Raw genomic sequence first — 20,871 nt, forward strand, 5'->3', positions numbered from 1 at the left:
AGTGGATCCTCTGGGTGGATTCCAAGCGGGAAACACAGGGTCTCTGTCCTGATCCCACCACCCCTCCCCCATTAGCAGCATCAAACTAACCGCTGCCCCCCGTTTCCTCAGTCACCTCTGCGGGGGAGACATCTGGGAGAATTAAGAGGAACAAGTCCAAGTGAGATGCCATGACATGATGTCTCCCTTAAGTCAAGAGTGAACCATCCTCTTGAACTTTCTATTTTCTCCTGACCTTGTGTTAATTCCTAGCTCAAAATAAAATGATGTCTCTTCAGTACCAGGAAAAGGCTACAAATTTCAGGTCAGCACACAGCCTGGGTAATGAGACTGAATCCATTCAACTGCACAGTCAGGGAATTGAAGATGTGGAAAGAACCTTATCTCAGAGCATCTGAAATACCGCATTAAAAAATGATGATCTCTCTAAGAGTAAACCGGTAGCCTTGCCTCTGCTGGGAGGCAGGAAACTGAGGCCCAGAGAGGCTGAGCGACTTGGCCCCTGTCGCACAGCCACGGAGCCGGCTGGTAAAAGAGGCAGGCAGGGTGAGAACCAGGTCTCCCGACCTCATGGCTCTGCTGACACTCAAGGGTGCGGGTGCAGGGGGAGGGGGGATGAGCGAGAGAGCCGGAGAGGGGCACAGAGGCAGGGGAGTCTGGGGGTGAGTACAAGTGCACACAGTTGAGAAAGCATGAGCCCCTGAGGTGGGGGGGAAACCTCTGGGCCACCTGAAGTCCCGCCGACACTTCAAGTCGCTGTGAGAAGAGCGTGAACAAGCGTGCTCGAGGCTGAGTGAGCGAGAGGGATGCGAGAGGGGGGTGTGCAAGAGGAAATCGGCGTGCTGGAGAGAGCGAACAAGAGGGAAAACATTTGGGCCATTTTCAAATTCCCACAGTCGAATAAATCAAAACAGACTGTTCTGAGACAATGAGGCCATTTCAAACCACATCCTTTACACTAAAGTCAACTCCAAATGGCCCACTTGGTGGTTTCTCATGGCCAGAAAAGCAGCGCCGGTAATATGCCCAACCGGATAGCTAGGATCCTCGAACCTAGGGATGAGCCAGGTAGGGTTAACGCCCACTTTCCAGACAGGGCTCCTGAAGCCAGGACAGCGCAAGTCCCTTGGTCCCCACACCCTGCTGCCCGGGTGATTTCTGGGAGGCGGCAGAGTCCGGGAGACCCATGCCCCTGAGGAAGGGCTGCCCTGGCTGCCGCGGGCGGACAGACAAGGAAGGAGCAACGAGCGAAGATGGAATGTTCTGGGCGCCAGCTGCCCCACAAGGCAAAGCAGTTGCCCGCCTGTCCCGGGGCGCCCGGCAGTATTTGCTTCGATCAGCACCTCGCTGCGCGCCTGGCCCTGACCTGCCGGAGGAAGGCCCTGCCCTTCCAAGCAAGTGGGGAGCTGGTGCACGGCGCTGGGCCAGGCAGGAGGACAATGCCAAGGCCCCAGAGAACGGCTCATCTCCCATCTTCCCATCTCCCAGCCCAACATCTGCAAAGGGACTGCTGTGGCCACACCTGGAGTCCACCAAGCCCCCCCCCCCCCTCCCAGCAGCAGGAGGGGACGGCCCCAGGCCAGCTGGAGCCGTGGACAGATGTGGCTCTGTAAGCATCCATGGCCACCAGGCGGGCTGTGCATTCTCTAACCATGCGCTTGTCCTAACCTCAGAACATTCCTTAGACGCGGGTGTTACTCTTCCCACTTTACCAAGGGGTAAATTGAGGCCCAGAGAGACTAAGTAACAGCCAAAAGTCACCAAGATGGTAAATTTAGACACAGTCAGAATTGCATGCCAGCACGACCAGGTCCTTCTAACTCACCCATCAGAGAGAAGGGGGTTGGGAGGCCCAGAGGGCAGCATTTTCTCATGGGTTCCAAATGCAAATCCCAGCCAAAACCCTGCTCGCCGCAGCCCGCTCTTGCTAGCTAGGGGCGCAGACTCTCCGAGAGTCCCCCTCGTCAAGGAAAGCAGAACCTAGACTTGTATGCTACACCTCTCAGTACTTCCTTCAACTCGTTAGAATCCTCATGTTTTCTGTTGCGTTAACGGAATTCTCAAAAATGAAATAGAGGGGCGCCGGGGTGGCTCCGTAGGTTAAGCGCCCGACTCTTCGGCTCAGGTCTTAATGTCACCGTTCGTGAGTTCGAGCCCCACATCGGGCTCCTTGCTGACAGCGCGGAGCCTGCTTGGGATTCTCTCTCTGCCCCTCCCCCACTCGCGCATACACGCGCGCAGAAATATTTAAGTAAAGACATAAATAAAACTGAAATGTAACATCTACACAGAAAAGGACACACCATCTGAAGCAAAGAGCTCGATAAACGTCTACAAACTACACATACCTACAAGAGTACCAACCAGAATAAGGGAACAAACCAACCAGCACCCAGAAGCCCTCGTGCCCTTGCAGGCACTCCCCAACTGCTGCCCGAAGGTCATCACTATTGTGCCTTCTAACGCCACGGGCTTAGCTTGGCCAACCTTGAACCTCATATAAACAGAACTGCGCCGTGTAGACTCTTTCACATCTGGTGTCTTTTACTCCACGCCGGGATTCTGAGATTCTTCCAAGTGACTGTCAGCAGCAGGAGCCCATTTTCTGCTGCATCGTACTCCACCGGGGGCCTATATTCATTCTTTCTGTAGACATCTGGATGTTTCTGGGAATTGCTTGCCATGGACGGGGACGTCGTGAGCATTCTCATACACGACCTTTGGGGAGCATTCATATGCACTGCTATGGGATAGATGCCTAAGGGTGGCATTGTTGGGTCACACAGTCTGTGTCTACTCAACTTTGGTTACGTTTCCCAATATGTCTTTTTTTTTTTAATTTTTAAAACTGTTTAGTTTTGAGAGAGAGAGAGAGAGAAACAGAGCGTGGGTGGGAGGGGCAGAGAGAGAGAGAGAGAGAGAGAGGGAGACACAGAATCCGAGGCAGGCTCCAGGCTCGGAGCTGTCAGCACAGGACCCCACGCGGGGCTCGAACTCATGAACAGTGAGATCATGAACCTGAGCCAGGGTCAGATGCTCAACCAACTGAGCCATCCAGGCGCCCCTCCCAGTATGTCAATGTGGGGTCCATTCTGCGTTTTAGACATTGTACACCTTACACAAAACACACCCACAGCTCAGTTGTGGTCTACAGGGCCGCTGTTTTGCACCTTTGGTCTGTGTGCTTTGCTCATTGTAGCCACTGGCCAGGCCATCCTCCTTCACAGCATCCTGACACCTCACAAATTAACGTAAGAGTGGGAGCAAATTCTAATACCCCCCTACACTGAGGGGTGACACGAGGCCTACATAGCGTGTCCGCGGCTGTCCATCAGTGAGACCTCCTCTACTAGGGCGAAGTCACATTAAAGTCCCTTCAGCAGCCTCTTCAAGATACACACGCCGGGTGACTGGACTAGTCCAGCCTCCCTGTACCACCCCAACTGGCTGAGCATGGACACATGCAGGAATAATTATTTTAAAATCTAGCCCAACTGAGAACCAGCAGCTTGGGTCACACAGCAACAAAGCTAAGGATAGCAGGGCGCCCAGGTTCCCCGATTCCTAGGCTCTCTCCTGCCCCCCAGGGTTCCCCAAACCTCCCCGTGTGCCAGCATTCCGCCTGTTTCCAATCACAGCCGACAAGAATGGATCCTGGCATTCCTTCCGGCCCCACCCTTCTACAGGGCTCAAGCGGGTCCCACCAGTCAGAGTTGGGATCTGGGATGACAATTTTTTGCTATCCGGGGACCACACGTCATGCCGCTCCTGCTACTCGGGGCTGGCCTCGGGAACCCTTGCTGCTTTAAGTGGCTCAGCCTTCTTGCAACTCAGGATGGTTCTAGGGAAACAGAGAAAAGCCCAAGCCCAAAAGCCCTGGCCTCATTCTTTGGCTTGTTTGAATCTGATTCCCACACTAACCCTGCTAAGCCACCCGCGAAAATAATTTGTCTCTGGGCCAGTGTGGTTTTGCTTGGTTTTGGTTCTCGCCCTGGGTTTGAGAGACGGCAAACGAGCCCAGAGAGGGCTAGTGCCTTGCCCGAGGTCACACAGCGAGCCTGCGCCAAAGCTAGGACTTGAACCACCTCCCCATTTCTAACTTGGGGGGGGGGGGGACCTTTCCCAAACAAGTAGGAACCACCAGAAAAGGCAGAAACGCACGACGGTCACCTCTTTCAGCTCTTACCTGCTAAGCAGTAAAGGGTGGGGACAGCGCCCAGACTGGCTGCCGGCAGGGATCTCAGCACGCAGACAAGAGCCTCGGCCAAGAGCAGGCCAGGCGTTGTTCTCCTGCTGGTCCCTGGGCTATAAGAAAGAGATTTTCCCCAATGCTGCTGAGACTGGTGATCTGACCTCGCGGAGAGTTGCCCTTTTCCCAAGCGGTAATACACAGACCCAGGGAGGGGCTACCGGGCGGCGGTGTTTCCCGCAGCCCAGGAGGCCTCCCTTGTCTGACTGCTTTCGTCTTTATTAACATTTGCAGAAGAACTCACAGTGCCTTTGGCTGCAAATGAGAACCAAGCAATCTCATTTTCTCCCCTCAACTAGGCCACGTGGCTCCTTCCTGTTCTTTCCCCAACACTCACGCGAAAATTCAAAACAAAGGGCCAGGGGGTGGGGGCTAAAAAATACTAAAACGTTCCTTAACATCTGCAAATCTGTCCTTTGAGGCCATTTTTAGCAAAATGTGCCTGAAACTGGGTCCGCAGCTTGTGTCAACACAGTACTTCCTCGGGAACAGCTCTGTCTGCACCTCTCGTCTTTACCTTCTATGGAGATTGGGGGGTTGGGGGGCGGGGGCGGCAGAGGCGGGCACCCCGTAACCCGTCCGCGTCCGGGAAGTGAAGGTGGGACTCCAGAAATGGATGCCGTGCCGGACACCCCCCAGCTTCGGCCAACACCTTCCTTGGCGGTCTGGCTCACCCTTCCCAAACTCCCGGGGACTAGCTGCCGGCGGGCGGCAAGCACATGCTCGCGGGCAGGCGTGTCCCGCGCTCTGCTCGGCACTGCGCATGTCCGCTGGGCTCCTTCCGCCTTCCGCCAACCTCACCGCTGTTATTCCGGGTCCACGGAAGGAAAAGGAAGAATCGGGCTCGCCCCGCCTGGTTCTTCACAAACCAGGAAGTGGCAGGGCCAGGATCCACCCAGGGTGGGCTGGACCCCAGGCCCCCAGGCCCCCAGCTCTAAACACTGCTCCGCGTGGCTCTCTTCCCATTACCCATCGAACTGGTGGGGACAGGCCTGGCCCCAATCCTGTTTCTCCTCAGCCCAAAGGTACAGTCATCCAGCCCTCCACGATGCCGTAAGGCACAGGTACAGGCCCTGCGGAACCCAAGGGGGGGGGGGGGGGGTTGGGGGGCGGAGCGGGGAGTGCTGCTTCTGTTCATAGGCTCCTGCTGACTGACAGGAGGGACAAAGAAGACAGATGTGGGCTAAGAAGATGACCTGTCTTCCCTACAGGAGGCTCTCCTAAGAATAGTGTCTTCGAAGGAGCATCTCTGGATCAATGCCTGAGTCGGTTCCTGGGAATTAGGTAGCCTTAGGAGTGTGAGGGCAGGATGTCCAGGGTCAGCAAGAAAGGGCCTCCGAGAGGGTTTGATGGCAGGAAAGGAGGATGAGCTGGGCGCTGGAGAGGCTGTTTCCTTCCCCACTCTCTGGTGGAGGGGGACCACACCTGAGTCACCTGTACCAGGGGTTAGGGGTCCTCTGGGTGTGGCCAGGAGAGCAGAAACCCTGTGTGCCCAGAAGGAGGGACAGAGGGGTCCTGAGCCTAGGGAGGAGCTGGGGAGAGGAAAGGACTAGGCAAGAGGACCCAGCCCCAGCCAGAGAGTTCCTTGTGGTGGCTACAGCTCGGGGCTTAAAGACCCAGAAGAGGGCCACCTGGGTGGCTCTGTCGGTTAAACATCTGAGTTTTGATTTCAGCTCAGGTCATGATCTCACAGTTCATGGGGTTGAGCCCCACATTGGGCTCTGGGCTGACAGCTCAGCCCAGAGCCTGCTTTGGATTCTGTGTCTCCCTCTCTGTATGCCCCTCCTCTGCTCACACTCTGTCTCTTTCTCTCTCTCAAAATTAAATAAACATTAAAAAAAATTTTTTTAAATTTACTCTATTAAAAACTTATTTTAAAATCTTTTAAAAAGCACAAACTATTTTACAATTAGAAAAGGAGCGCCTGGGTGGCTCCGTCGGTTAAGCATCTGACTTTTGCTTTCAGCTCAGGTCGTGATCTCACAGTTCCTGGGTCTAAGCCCCACTATCGGGCTCCATGCTGACAGCACAGAGCCTACTGGGGATTCTCTCTTTCCCTCTCTCTCTCTGCCCCTCCCCTGTTTGTGCTCTTTCTCTCTCAAAATAAATGAGTAAATAAATGAACTTAAAAAAAAGAAGAGGAAGACCTATTAGAGTTTCTGTTGTTCAGAGCTGCCCAAGTGGCTACCTACCCTCCGTCTCAACTCTTCAGTAAAATTCCAGTGCACAGACAAGAAAAGACAGAAGGCAGGAAGGAACGCCTACTTTCTGCATTCTGCAGACCTCACGGCCACACCCCCCTTTGCTTGGGAAAGGCCAGGCCTCGAGGGAAGGTGCAGACAAACCCTCCAGTCTCTCATATCCTCCTCCGCCCCCTGGGAAATCTAGGCAATTCCATAATCTCTGCCCCTCGGGCTTCCCTTCCATGAAATGGGGGTTTGCTGGGCCTCGGATGACAGCGTTTGAAGTGTGCGTACTTGGAAAAATTCTGCTGTGCTTCTGGAGAGACAAGAGAAGGGAAGAAAACCCAGCTGGCAGATCGCCCCACACCCGGCACCAGGCGAAGCACCTGATCCGGCCTGTGCTGTCCTTGTTTTTCAGATGACAAAACAGAGGCTCAGTTAGGATAAAAATAAGAAGAATAAGAATAAGAATAAAGGAAATCCAAAAAACAAACAAGCAAAACAGCTTGCCAAAGATCACGTAGCTGCCGACAGCCAGGATTTGAACTCAGATCTACGGGACCCGAAAGCCACTTCCGCACCGCTCCCGTTCAAATGCCACGTGGATGCTACGGCTGCCTTTGGAACTCTACCTTCCAAAACAGGGGTTAATTTTAATCCCGTACATTTAGACCCAAAAGACATGCATGAACTCACGCACACACCTTCAAATATATTATTAGCATTATTATTGTTTTGCCAAAGATGTTCTGTCAGGGAGCTCTTTCTCTCTTTGCACACATGTGTACCTCTCAAACAGGTTTGAGTAGACCTTTGCGAGGGGTTGGGCTATTCAAAAACAAAAATTGCCCATCATTTCAATTCAATTACATAGCAACCACCTTTTTAAAAGAATATTTTTATTGGAGCTCATTGTTTAGCAAATCGTCAGACACTTTCTTTCTTCCAACTACTTGGAGAAGGAAGAATTATCAAATGAAGGGAAGGAAATGTTATGCATATCATCCCAGCTGCTGAAAAGAATGCCGATGGATTTTCCTCTTGCACTCTTCATTTATTTAAACAACACCCCGCTTCCATCAACAACCACGCCTCGGCTTCCTGAGTGCTTTTCTCCAGGGGATTCGAGGCTTTTGGTCATATTCCCCACTAGAGACTCTGAGGGGAGGACGTAGAGTCAGAAGGAGACCCAAAAATAAAGCAGCACCCACACCAGAATGTGGATGGGATGTCAGGAGTCCGCGGTGGGAGGAGAGCCAGTCAGAGCCAAAGTAGGACTAGACCCCAGACTCTGACTCTGGACTTCCAGTCCAGTGCTCTCCTGGTCTCTCCCGTTGGGGGACAGTGGGGATGGGTGGTTGGGCTTCAGTCCAGGTTCCTGGTGCCCTGAACCTGCATGCCGGTTCCGTGGCAATGCATCTCCTGAGATGCATCAGACTCTGAACTTGGCCCCCAGTGTCCCTCTCTGGGCTCGGGGCGGGGGGGGTGGGGGCGGCGGGGGAAGAGCCCTGGGCAGCTCCCACCCGTGGCCCCAGCTCTAGCCCCTCTGAAGTGAGACCTCCAGCTCATCTAGCCTCTGGAAGAGCCAACAGGCAGTGGGCTCCCACTTCCCCAGCAAGAAGCCACTGGAAAAGAAAATACAACAACAACAAAAAGCCCTTTGATCTGCCACGGATGGCCTCATCCAACCCTGGCGGAAGGTGGAGGTCACCCTCTGTCATGACCTGCTGGCCTCTCTCCTATAGGTCCCGTCCGAAGGGCCCAGGGCTCTTCCACAGACCCCGCCTAGCCTGGCCTCCTGGACCCTGTAAGATGAAAGGGTCACAGTGACATCTGTGAGGACCAAGTGAGGATGGGCAGGAGGCAGAAAGAGGCCAGAGAGGGCCAAGCAACTATGGGAGAGAGAAGACAGCCATTGACCCAGCTGGCCACTCTGCAACAGGTGTTCTCAACAGACTGTCTACTTGGTAGGGTGTCAGGAAAGCGGGGGGGGTTACGAGAGGACCGTTTCAGTTCGTCAGTGGGGAATCAGGCAAAAACATCATGGCGGCCCATGCAGTGGAACCCAAGACATCCCTCACAGTGAGAGCTGCGCCTCTCCCATACCCCCAAGGTCCAGCCTGGAGACTCACTACAGCTTCAGGGGACGGTTCTGTTCACTCTGGTGGCCCTCCTCAAGCACCCCCTTCTCTCTCTTGGCCTGAAGGCAGGCTGGAAATATCCAGACGCCGATGTTCTAGGAGGAACCCTCAACCAATGAGAGAACAGAAGCTGGTGACCACTCACTGGGATGATTCTGAGCGTGCTCCCCCCCAGTCACTGGCAGGGTCCCCGGTTGCCCACAGCAGTAGGCTACTCAGTACATTTTTTTATTAGCTCTCCTCCCCTCCCTGACCCCTCCCCTTTCTGGGACCAGCCTCACACACCCATAAACGAACTGCACCCAAATCTTTGCTCAGGGACACCCAGCTAAAACAAGGCAGAAGTGCACGCACTGATACAGAACAAGTGGAAACACGCAGGACGCAGAGCATCAGGGACAGAACCCCACCGGGACCATAAAATGAAGGGTGCCGTGCACACAGATATGCTCATTTACCTCGAGGACAATTCGAGAGAGGCAAGAGGCTGGTGACTTTGGTTGTCCCTCGGTGAGGAGACTGGATTAAGCCTGAGAGTTCCTTTCCATCGAATATACTTTTATTGTAGTTCCCTTATTCTCTTATTATGTTTACTCTGATTTTTTTTTCCCAGTCTTTCACCAGTAAAACATGACTATTTTCAAAGAGCTTCTGAGAACTCCTAGAAAATCAAATCCATGAACTATGGAGGAGCGAAAACCCTGGAAGTGATCATCGCCCTCACTTCCTGAGACCTGCTTACTTCCTTCGCGCCCCACCGTGGCCTCGGCCTCCTTCTTAGCCCCGGTGCAGGATGAAACGTCCCGATCCCCTCATAGGGTTGGCAGTGGCCACTGGACAAGCGATCGGGGTTGGAAGGCACCAAGGGCCAAGAGAGAGGCCTCTGAGACCCCTGGATCCTGGTTTTCTCCCCGTTCGGGCTGTGGAGACACAAGCTGGCTCCAGCAGGGGAGACCCCAGTGTCCCACAGAGCAGCACGGCCAGGAGACAGACCCACTAACGCTTGAGGGGAGGCTTGAGGTTCAGACCACCTGGGTTTGCACTTCTATACCCCTGCTTACCAGCTGTGGGACCTTGGGCAAGTGACTTAACCTCTCAGTGCCCCAGTTTCCTCAGCCACAAAAATGGGGACAACCCTAGTACTGAATTAAAAGGTATTATGGGCTAAACCATGTTCCCTCCCAAATTCATGTGTAGAGGCCCTAACCCCCAATACCTCTGAACGTGATTGTATTTGGAGATGGGGGGGGGGGGTCTTTAAAGTGGTAATGAAGTTAAAATAAGGCTGTCGCCGTGGGTCCTAATCCAATCTGACTAGTGCCCTTAGGGAGAAGGGGAGATTTGGACACCCAGGAGACGGCAGGTGCATATGCGCAGAGAAAGGCCACCCGAGGACCCAAGTAGGCAGCCATCTGCAAGCCAAGGAGAGAGACCTCAGAACTCATCAAACCTGCTGACTCCTGGGTCGTGAACTTCTAGCCTCTCCAAAACCGTAAGAAAATAAGTTTGACACGAATCAATTTATTTCGTCCTCACAACAACTCAATAAATTAGGTGTTACTTTTGGTCCCATTTTACGGATGAGAAAATGAGGCACAGAGAGGCTGAGTTATGTGCCCCAAGGCTGCGGAGTTAGTAAGTGGTAGAGCTGGGACTGTAAACCCTTATTCTATTGGATGAGATCAGACCCGTAAGCGCCTGGCACACTGCACGTGATCCGTACACGTTAGCTGTGCCCATCATCCAAAACAACCTGGAAGAGACTGATTGCAGAGGAGGCCATGGAGGGAGGCACCCCCTCAGCGCCTGCCAGGTTCCCAGGCGGGGGCCAGGTGTCTGGGATGCAGCGTTGAGCAATGGCGGGTGGGGGGGGGGGTGGGGTGGGTGGCGGTACATAAAGAGCAGCCCTGTGCCAGTGGGCACAAGGAAAGGAAGCGAGGCAGCAAGGGCTGTGAGAAAGCCTTTGAACACAATTGAGAATCCACTGGAGGGGCACGAGCAAGGTGGCTAAGATGATCACATTACACAACAGATGTTTGTCCTAACAAAGTGTGGAAGTCGGGCTTCCGTAAATTGAGTTTTATTTTTAAGGCAGTAGGGAGCAATGGGAATCTGAGAGCTAATTTGTCTGTAAATTGAATGAGGGGCCTGTGATCCAGCTGGCATTTTCATAGATCCGGCTGCCTCGAGTGAGGTGCACCTGTTCGGCAAAAGTCCTGAAGGAGGGGTGCCTGGCTGGCTCAGTTGGTAGAACATTTGATTCCTGATGTCGGGGTGGTGAGTTCGAGACCCATGTCAGAAGTAGACTTTACTGGAGGGGGACGCCTGGGTGGCTCAGTCGGTTGAGCGTCCGACTTCGGCTCAGGTCACGATCTCGTGGTTCGCGGGTTCGAGCCCCGCGTCGGGCTCTGTGCTGACGGCTCGGGGGCTGGAGCCTGCTTCAGATTCTGTGTCTCCCTCTCTCTGCCCCTTCCCTGCTCATGCTCTGTCTCTCTCTGTCTCTCAAAGATGAATAAACGTTAAAGAAATAAAATAAAAACAAATAAACAAGAGTTTACTTGGCAAAAAGGTCCTGGTGGACTGGCTTGGTAGGGGCCGTGGGAGGACATGGTGAAGTGGGGCAGTGTCTCCACTGGCCATGGGAACACCTGACACCGTAAATGTGGCTCTCCCCACCAGGCCACCACACAGCCTGGGGTGACCACAACCTTCTAGGCTCCCCTGCCCTGCCCTTTCCGCATGCTCCAAGCCTTAACTTGTGCTAGCTCCATGAGGAGGGCTGTGCTGCCCCTGCTCCCAGGTAGAAATGTCCTTCCTGAGTTTTTCTTGGCAGCTAAGGCCCTTCACTGGGTTTATTCTCATGGCACCCCCAGTGCTCCCACATAAGAGGGGCTTATGGCTAGAGGCCTCAGTGCATTGCAAGGAAGGATGTGATCATTCACTCATTCATTCAGCATGTACATCCTGAGCATCTATTCAACCCCAGGCACCGAGCTACACCCTATGGGGCCTCTGCCTTTATTCCACTGATGGAAACCAATGATAAAATAATGAGAATAATCCTAACATTCACTGAATACTGTTCAAGTGTCACATTCAATCCTAGGAGATACACTTCATGCATTTTAGTCTCATCTTCATAAAACTCTATGCGGTACAATGGTGGCACAGAGAAGTCGAGGAATTTGTCAACGGCCATGGCACGTGGCTGAACTGGGATTTGAACCCAGGCCCTTATGTTCAGAAGCTGTACTCCGAACCTTTGGTGGGGTGTCGATTCCTCTGCCTTCATTGCACAGGGACAGGCTTCATCTCTGAACCCTCGACCACATCAGCTGAGCCCCCAGACCCTCTGGGGCTCCTATGGGACCAGCTCCAGAGCAGAAAGCTGTCTGCTCCTCGCCCCCACCCCCCACCCAGGCCCCCTCCTCAGACAGAGATGCCCAGACATTGCCCCTGGGGAGAACAGCCCAGCTTGCAGAAGTCACAGTGACTTCCGGTGCTGCCGGTGAGCCCAGGATAAATACCAAGCGGGAACAATTCATCTCCGCGAGACATTCTTAACCTGGAAGGGCCTGGAAAAGACAGGCAACTCCAGAAAGGTGGGCTGCAAGAACATAGATGGTGCTTCTCATTCAGCCACTTCGAATCATTTTTTCTAGAAAACATTCTACCTGCAACTGGTTACAATTGATATACGTCCCTGTTCCTTGAGTCCAGACTGAACACCCGGCACCCCTCCAGGCCTGTCCGGAGGGAGAGAGGGAGGGAGGGAGGACAAACGGACAACGGCATCTGGCAGGTGCTTGTCTGCCAATAAAGTGTGTTTTAATGCAAACACTGACCTCCTCTGTGCTCACCACTAGGCTGCGAGGCGGCTATAAATCCCCACCTTATTGATAAGAAAGCTGAAATACCGAGCTGAGTACCGAGCTCAATTTACCAACTGCTCGCCAGTTGGATAGCTGTGGGAACCTTGGCAAATTATTTAACCTCTTTGTGTTGGTTTTCTTCGTTGTCAAATGGCACAATAGTAGGACCCACCTATTATGGGGTGGATGGTGTACCCGAAAAATAGATAACGTTCCTAACCCCTGGTACCTGCACATGAGTCCTTATTCGTCCTTATTCAGAAATATAGGGTCTTTCCAGATGTGAATAAGTCAGGATGAGGTCATTAGACCCTAATCCAATATGGCCGGTGTCCTCAGAAGGAGAGAAAGGATAGGCACAGGAGGACACTGCGTGATGACAGGGACATACTGGGTGATGTGTCCATAAGCCACGGGACACCAAGGATTGCCAACAGCCACCAGAACCTAAGTAGGAACAAGAAAGGACCCTCCCCCTAGAGCCCTGCCAATACCTTAATTTGGGGCTTATAGCCCCCAGAGCTGTGAGAGAATAAATTGTCTGTTTGCTTCAAGCTCCCATCTGTGGTACCCTGTCATGGGAGCCCCAGGAAACCAGCTGCCTCTCGGGGCTCCCGAGCTGGTCCAAGGCCCTGCTCCAAGTGTCCCAGGTGAGAGGCTGTCGACGCTAGGCCAGGGGACGGGAGCTAATGAGGTGTCGGGGGGGGGGGGAGAGGGGGGGAACCTCGCAAAGCCTAACTCCCAGGCCCAAGTGGCCTTCATGCCTGCCAGTGCCTCTCAGGGGTCAGCCTGCCTCCCTAGCATCTTGGTGGCTGCTTTGGCGGAAGGCCACGCTCCTCAGCCCCCAGATGCAAGTTTCCGCTGTGCCTTGCGGGGGGGGGGGGGGGGCTCGGGCCCCCTCAGAATCCCGTCTGGAGGAGCCACTCTCTTCCCACCCAAAAGCTATTCCTTTGAGGGGGACAGTTAAGCCCCATTATTCTGGAGGTGTTTACGTCTTGGCTGGGGAAGTGCTCCATTCCCCTGCGGGCTGAAACCCACATGAGCGCCCGAGCCTGCTCTGCTGGAGGGGGCCCTAAATGTCAGGCACCAGGTGGGGGGGGGGGGCTGCTCCCCAGGAGGCTGAGGTTCACCGCCGGGGAGAGCGCCACAATCCGTCCCAGCGCGAGAGACAGCAGCACGGGAGGGGGCTCCCCGCGGCACCCCAGACCCGGCGCCCACGAGGCAATGGGTCTCCAAAAGACGGGCCCAAGTCCAAGGGCCAGAGCTCCAAATTCTTCGCCCATTTCCAATGGAAGCCGTGTTAGTTCAACACGAGAGCAGAGGCTGAGGCCGCCGGGGGTGGGAGCCCAGCGCCCGCACATCCCCGAGTGGGGGGTCACGGGCCCGGGTGCTGGGCCGGCCTCTAGCCTCTCCTCAGGTGCTGACCCTTGGCCGAAGGCAACTCTTCCTTCTCACGCAAGTGGGAGATCAGAGAGATGCAAACATGTTGACCCCCTACTACGTGCCACGGCCTGGTTAGCTTGCGGCTTCTCAAATACTGCCCATGTTGCAGAGGAGAAAAATGGAGGCTCAGAAAAAATAAAGCAGCACGAAGTGGAAGAGGCAGGATTCAAACCTGGGTCTGACCATCTTCCTGCTGGCAGAAAATCAGGGCTGGAGGCCCCCTCTCGTTCCCTGCCCAATCCCACAAGGAGCGAGAGGACCAGCACGGGTGGGACAGGAACCACAGGTAACCCTGTGTGCCATGGCGGACGCGGTGGCGGGGGGGTTGGGGGGGAGGCGGTCAAGGGGGACTCCAAAGCTTGCCTACACAGCCTTCCCAAAGCAGTAGGGGGACCAAACGGCTACAGCTGTCGCCACGAATATCTAGAACAATGACTTCTCTCACCTCAAGCCCCCCTGCCACTTCCCCCTCAGCGTCCAGATAGTTCCTGCAGTCTTGTCCCCCTACCCCCACCCCACTCCACCCCACCCCACCCCATTAGCATAGGGGAGGAGGAGACAGGAGCAAAGGTAGGTTCTGGAAGATCCTGGAAGGAGTTCTCAGGGCAGGAAAATTTCAGTAAGCCGAAGGAGGCCATGGGAGCACAGGGCTGATTAAAGATCAAGGCCCCAGCCTGGTGCCCTTGCCGAACACTCCCTTGCAAGTCCCTTGGCCTCTCTGGGCGCGACCTCCCTCCAGCGGATCCTGGGCACTCTGTGATCTGCCCTGTGATCATTTCCATGCACACGATCTGTAATCTATAAAGAGCAGCGCGAACGAGGGAACGGAAGCTTCCGTGTTTTGAGGGCCAACTACATGCCAGGTGTCTGTTAAAAGCCTTCCACGCGTCATCTCAATCCTCAAAGCACTCTCCTCGGGAAGCGTGAATGCGGAGTTAGTGCTCGGCCGATATCCGGCCACTTGCTGGCATCTGGAGCCTCCCTTGCAACTGGTTTGGGGCCACGCGACAGGTGACGCGGGTCACCTTCTGGCTGAGGCAGTTGGGCGTCAGCGTGCCTTTCCCACTTCTCTCCTCCCCTGGGCAGTAACTACGGATGCGAGAGATTCCAGAAGGTGCGGCTACAGAGACAGTGGAGTCACCATCAGCCTGGGTGCCTGGGTAAGCGCATGGAGCCGAGATCCGCGCCACCCAAGGCACGTGAGCGGGAATTACACCTGCAGGGTCAGGCCACTGAGTCTGGCATCGTACCTGTGCTATAGCCGCTGATACTTAGCTCAATGGTGTTATTGTCCCTACTCTGCTGCTTCTCACAGATAAGGAAACCAAAGCCATAGAGCCAGGAAGTGTCAGAAGCAAGGTTCAAACTCACATCTGTGACTCCAACGCGCATCCTTTCCAGGAACCTTTTGTTGCTTAGTAAGGTCATTGCCCTCTTGTAAGCAGCAGGGAGGAGAGGGCCTGAAGGAATCTTAAAGGTAGCTTTCCTGGGGCTTTGGAGCTCGCAGGAGGTTCTGATACAAGACGAAGTATCACACCGTGGTTCGGAGCGCTGGATGGGCAATCAGATCGACACAGGTTCACATCCCAGCACGACCACCTGCTCGTTTGGCTCTTCTGAGCCTTGCTTTGTAATCTGTAAAACGGGGACAATATCTAACCCAACCTCATGGGTGGAGGTGAGACGAAGCGTTGTCTCTCCCAAAATGTGTGCCACCACGAAGACCATCCCTGGAGTGGCTCAGAGCACCAGCCTCGCTGGAGGGGGCGAGGGGGCGTCTGGAGGGGGCTGCCCCCGCCAGGGCTGCTAATTAAGCCCGGGACACATACCCGGCCCGGTCCGTGTCACCACAGCAGACCAAGGGGCAGAATCCAAAGAGGGAAGGGTCAGCCAGACCTAATGCAACATAGCAGAGAAGCCCAGATTATTTATTGTACATTCAAAAGTGTCTCCTAGCAAGATGGCCTTTGATTTGGGTGAATCTGGGAGTTGTTTATCAGCTTAAACTCATTATCTGTACATATGGTCTTCATACTATGGCTGAGGGCGGGAAACAAAGGATGGAAGGGAAGGGATGGGCAAATTCTAGCTGATGAAATATCATCCCTCAAGTGCCAGAAACCAGGATATTTTCAGTGACGTCAAACTGGGCTTCCTGCCATGGGGATGGAACACACTCTCTCTCTCTCACACACACACACACATACACCAAGCCACAGAATATCAGAGCTGGAAAGAATCAACATTGTCCCCTCCCATTTCACATAAGGACAGTGATGACAGGGAACATTTGTTGAGCAGTGACCACATGCAGGGCACGGTCCTAAGTCTCCTACACGTTTTATCTCATTGCCTCGTCACAACAATCTGATGAGATATTAGTAGTCCCATTTTGCAGATCAGGAAACTGAGGCACCAAAGGTTGAACGGCCTACGGTCACACAGCTGATCACTAGGAGAAAGCCAACATTCAAACCCGGGCAGCCCAACCACCGCGCAATGCTACCTCTGAAGAGACGGCAACACAGGCTCAGAGAGGGGCAGAGAGCTGAGGTCACACAGCTCCATTTGCAACAGAATCAGGGCTCAAACACAAGTCTCTCTAGTTACGGTTCAGTGACCTTTCCACACCACCCTGTTGCCTCTCAGCACCTGCCCGCGTGCACACAACCAGGGAACACGTTTTTTTGCGCATCTCTGAGTTGTTCGATTCACTAATTACACCAGCAGCCTTGGGTGCGGACGAGGGGCCAGGGCTGACCTGAAAATAAGTGCGGACGGGAAAGACGTACTTTGCCAGCTGCGCACATGGGGGCTCTCCATCCCATTCTCTCTTTTTAAAAAGACGTTAATTATCCGCACACCCCCGCCGGATTTGGGTCCAAGATGCCAGCTCGTACAGCAGGAGGAGCCCAAGCTGGCAGGTTTGCCTAATGGGATCAGGTTGCAGAAATACTCGATCGACCGATCATCTGCTCCGGGGGACCAGAGTGCTGGTTTCCAAGGCCCCCTCCCTTCGCTGTGTACCAGCTGAGCACGAACAAATGTTCCTGATTTTCCTTCTCTTGACTAATGAAATAGGCCAGAAGAGCAAGCCCTCTGGAAAGAGGGGTCCCTAAAAGGGGCAGCCCAGCCACCAACATTTGCTCTTCTCAGGGAAGGGGAGCGAGGGCTGGACAAGCATCCAGAGAATGGCAACACGTGAGCTCTCAGATAGACTCGGGGCTCCCAGCAGGCACAGGTCACTGGCATTACCTTCTCTGTCCAAAACAGCAATCTGATGGAGGATGGGAGCCTGGTTCGTTGTGTCGTGCAGGGGAGAGGAGGGCTGGGGCAAGACAGCAGGAGAGATGCCCTCCACTGGACTGGAGGCAGGGCAATGAGCTGCCTTCTGCCCTAAAAAGTTACACCCTCCTGCCTTTAAGCTGTAAGCCAGCCCAGAGCCTCCTGGGCCCACACGTTCATTTCACAGACCGGGAAAGCACCTTGGAGAGGGAAAGTGACTCGCCCAAAGTAGCACTGATGATCTAGAAAAGTTGGATTTCAAAGCAGCCCCCCTCCGAGATCCCAAACCTTGCTGCTTCCTCGCTTTCTTACTCCCTCCCACAGGGGGACATCATCCCTTGCCTCGACACCCCCTTCCCCACCTGTCCCTTCCCAGCACCCCGTGTTCCAGCCCACCCTCAGACCATTAAAACCTCATTCAGTATACTCAGTAGCTCTTTCCAGGCCGACATGGAATTTTCTTAAAGGTGGAGGGACTACTTACTTCCTCGATGACCCAAAGTATCCTGCCTCCAACTCCAGATGAACTTCTGCTTCTAGAAAATGCCCTGATAGACTGCCATTTCAGCCTCGGGTTGGGTAAAGAGGTCCCGAGGTGCAGTGTTTGAATGGATTTAGGGACCGGGAGATAAGGAGACCAGATTTCCAAGACTTACAATTTTGCTGAATCAGAGATCTTGGAGTTTACACTGGGTCCACACGTGATATGCTAAATCCAAACACAAACATCAGCAGCCTTGGAGTCTCAAGTCCCTCTTCTCCTTAGGGCAGGTGGGGTGGGTTGTGGGTGGGGCACAGAAAGAAGGGGGACAACACAGGAGCTGGAGGCCAACCGGGGACCCCAAGGCCAGGGCCGCTGTGGGCAGGCTTTCTTCTGCAGAAAAACAAGAGCCACTAACAACAAAACAAAATGAAAAATTCCTTTTGTTTTCTGGCCCCGTGGAATGTCTTGAAGACATATCCAGAGACATGGGCTTCTCCACCCTTTCCTCTGTCTCCTCCCCCCACCCCGTCTGTTCAAAATAATCATGCTGATCTTTCTTTCCGGCACCTCCGTCCTACGGTATTTCGGTAACATCCAGCAAAAACACCGGCTGGGCTATATGGAAAGCAAGAACCTCAACTAAACTCTTTCGGGGACCGCCCCATCTCTATCACCTTTGCAGGGGACTCTGGGGACAGGGGAGGGGAGGCGGCTGTCCAATGCGCACACATTTCTGGCCAAGAGAAAAATGAAAACGTCCCATGGCCAGTATTAGGCCACTGTAGTTCTTTGATCTGCTCATTTGTACTCTCTTGAGGTGTAGAGAAGGGGCAGGAAATTAGAGAGAGATAAGGCAACGGTCCCTTCAATGTGGAACAGCCCCGCACATGACAGAGACCCAGATGCCAGCAGCCTTCTCGCTTCCCATGGCCTGGGCACAGATACGCAGACTCAACACACAGGAGCCCTGAGGTAAGAAAACGGGACACCCAGCAGGTTTCCACCAACTGTGAAATGACCAGATGAATGTGGCCTGTAGACTCAGACGCAGGTGAGAGGGACTCCTGTCCACCACTGAGAAATTCCCACTTCAGCTGGGACTGCTAAAATCTTTAAGGGGCCCTCATCACCCCAGTACTGTGCCACCGGGCTTACTTGCGCCCACAGAGAGGCTGACTAAGACCCCCCAGGCAGCCCACACCAGGGAGGGATCTGGCCGCATCCGGGAAACAAAGGTATAACTTTTACAAAAAGGGTGTATTCAGCAATATGGGGTTCTGACTCCAAAGAAACCTCACAAGTTTACCCTCTTCTCCTCTTTCTCTACACCAATTCGCTGTTAGTGTAAAGTTTCTCTCCGTTTGTGTTTTTCTGGGGGTGAATGTTTTTTTCACCCATACACCCTGCGTGATCCCCAAGATCACGCACCTCCTGACCACCACCGAGCTTTCCAGCACACGGTGCACCCCAGCTTCACGCTCGGGCCTCTCCCCCGCCTCCTGCCCCGGCCCGGGGTGCTCCTCCGCGCGGGCCCCCGCGTGTGTTGGAGGGTCTGTGGTTCCAGGTCCCCGATTTCGGTGCGTTTGTCTAGCAGGAACCAGGACTCTCGCCTTCCTGTGGGCGAAAGGGTCGGGGAATGGCTCCCCCTGGCGGGGGCCACCTCACTTCAATCCAGCGGGGATCCAAAGCTGGCGCGAGCCCGCCCGAGCCGAGAATCCCTCCCGGAGGATTCCTAGCACCCCCCCTAAATCTGGATGTGCCAGAGGCTCGGACCCACCGAGCCCCCACCGAGTCTGTGCTTCACTTCCCCCAAACCGCGCACACCGCGTACCGGATGAGGGGGACCCGGGAGGAAAGCTTGGCGCCCCCGCCCCGCCCCGCTGTTGGGACCCCAAAGGCGGCTCGTGCTCCGTGCCCTGGCTGGGCCGGACAATCTTCCCGGCCCCGGTCCTCGCTCCTAATCCCCAGTCCCCACCTGATCTCCTACCGAGTGGCGTGGCGCGTACCCCCCCCCCCCCGCCCTCGGGGCGCAGCCCCCGCTGAGACCCCCAACCTTGTTAATCACACCTGCCACCCGCCCCCCCCCCATCCTCCTGGCACCCTCCACTCACCCACCCAGAGCGCCCAGCGCCGACTGGGGCTGCACCTGTCCTGGGGGGAAGCCTCTAGTCCGCGGATTCCCGGGCAGGGATCCGGGGCGGGGATCGGGGTGAGCACGTCTCCCCGGTCTCCTCCCCAAGCTGGTTGAAGTACAACTTGGTTTCTGGGCTTCCCCCCGGACCGTTCTGGGATCCCTCCCGCATGCCATCCCCACCCCGGACCGTGCCCAACAGTCGCCCGGGGAGCGCGCGTGGGGTCTCCAAGTCCCCGGGGGCGCAGCAGCGGGGCGCGCGGAGGGCACGGAGGTGCGGACCCCCCTACCTTCCAGCAGCCGCAGCGGGACCCCACGCCAACTCCCGCCGGCGGCCGCGGGGGAAACTTTCCCCGGGCGGAGAGGCGCGCTTGCAACTTGTTCGGCGCCGGCTGCCTTCCTGGCGGCGGCGGCGGCGGCGGCGTGTCCGGGGGCCGGCTGGCGCGCGGCGATGGTGGCGCTGGCTCGGGGCTCGGGGCCGGGGCTCCGGCGGCCTCGCACGGCTCCGCTGCGGATCGCTCGGCGCTGCGTCCACCCCGCAGCCTGGAGCCCCCGAGACGCCGGCGGCAGCTGCAGCCGCCCGCCCGCCGGCCCCACCTCCCAGCCACCGCTCCGTCCCTCCCTCTCCCCCGCGCTCCCTCCCCTCCCCAAACCTCCTCCCCGCCAGTCTCCAGTCGCCGCCGCCACCGCTGCCGTGGCGGCCGCCGAGAAGGCACGTCTCCTCAGGCGGGCTGCCCCTCGCCTCCTCCCTGCCTCGGTCTCCGCCTGCGTTGCAGCATCCAGGCCTCGCCCCAGGGGCCACCCTCAACCCCGCTCCGGTCCTTCATCCCCTGCCCGCCTCCGCGCTCGGCTCAGGGGCCCTCGCTTCGTCTGAATTCGGGAGATCGGCTGGGGAAGTGGGGAGAGCGGCATGCTAGACCCGGAGTATTTTGTATTTTTCCCCCGGGAAACTTGCACGCTGCCCACCCCCCCCCCGACCCGCCCCCCCATAACCGACTGCAGGGTTAGAGGCTGGATGACTGTCCCTCCGGACCTCGCTGCTTCTCCTGGGCTTCCTGCTGTCCTGGAGTACCTGTTGAAAGC

General features: G+C 55.5%; 1 protein-coding gene and 1 non-coding gene across 7 annotated transcripts in view; one reads left to right on the forward strand and one right to left on the reverse strand.

Moving 5' to 3' along the window:
• TSPAN18 (tetraspanin 18) overlaps positions 1–20,369 on the reverse strand; it is a 185,969-nt gene extending 165,600 nt beyond the window's left edge. For 4 of the 6 annotated variants that reach the window (XM_027072835.2, XM_027072834.2, XM_053203276.1 and 1 more), the window contains exon 1: positions 20,079–20,369. The gene's annotated coding sequence lies outside the window, so the exon portion shown is untranslated. Of the gene's footprint in view, positions 1–4,186; positions 5,341–20,078 lie in introns of those variants that run through there. The other 2 variants (XM_053203273.1, XM_053203277.1) reach the window with 1 other exon arrangement.
• On the forward strand, positions 10,897–10,981 carry TRNAR-UCG (transfer RNA arginine (anticodon UCG)). The gene has a single exon. It is a non-coding gene; the product is annotated as a tRNA-Arg (tRNA).
• Positions 20,370–20,871: the final 502 nt, after the last annotated feature.

This window comes from Acinonyx jubatus, chromosome D1, assembly GCF_027475565.1.
Source record: "Acinonyx jubatus isolate Ajub_Pintada_27869175 chromosome D1, VMU_Ajub_asm_v1.0, whole genome shotgun sequence".
In the NCBI taxonomy this organism is placed as follows: Eukaryota; Metazoa; Chordata; class Mammalia; order Carnivora; family Felidae; genus Acinonyx; species Acinonyx jubatus.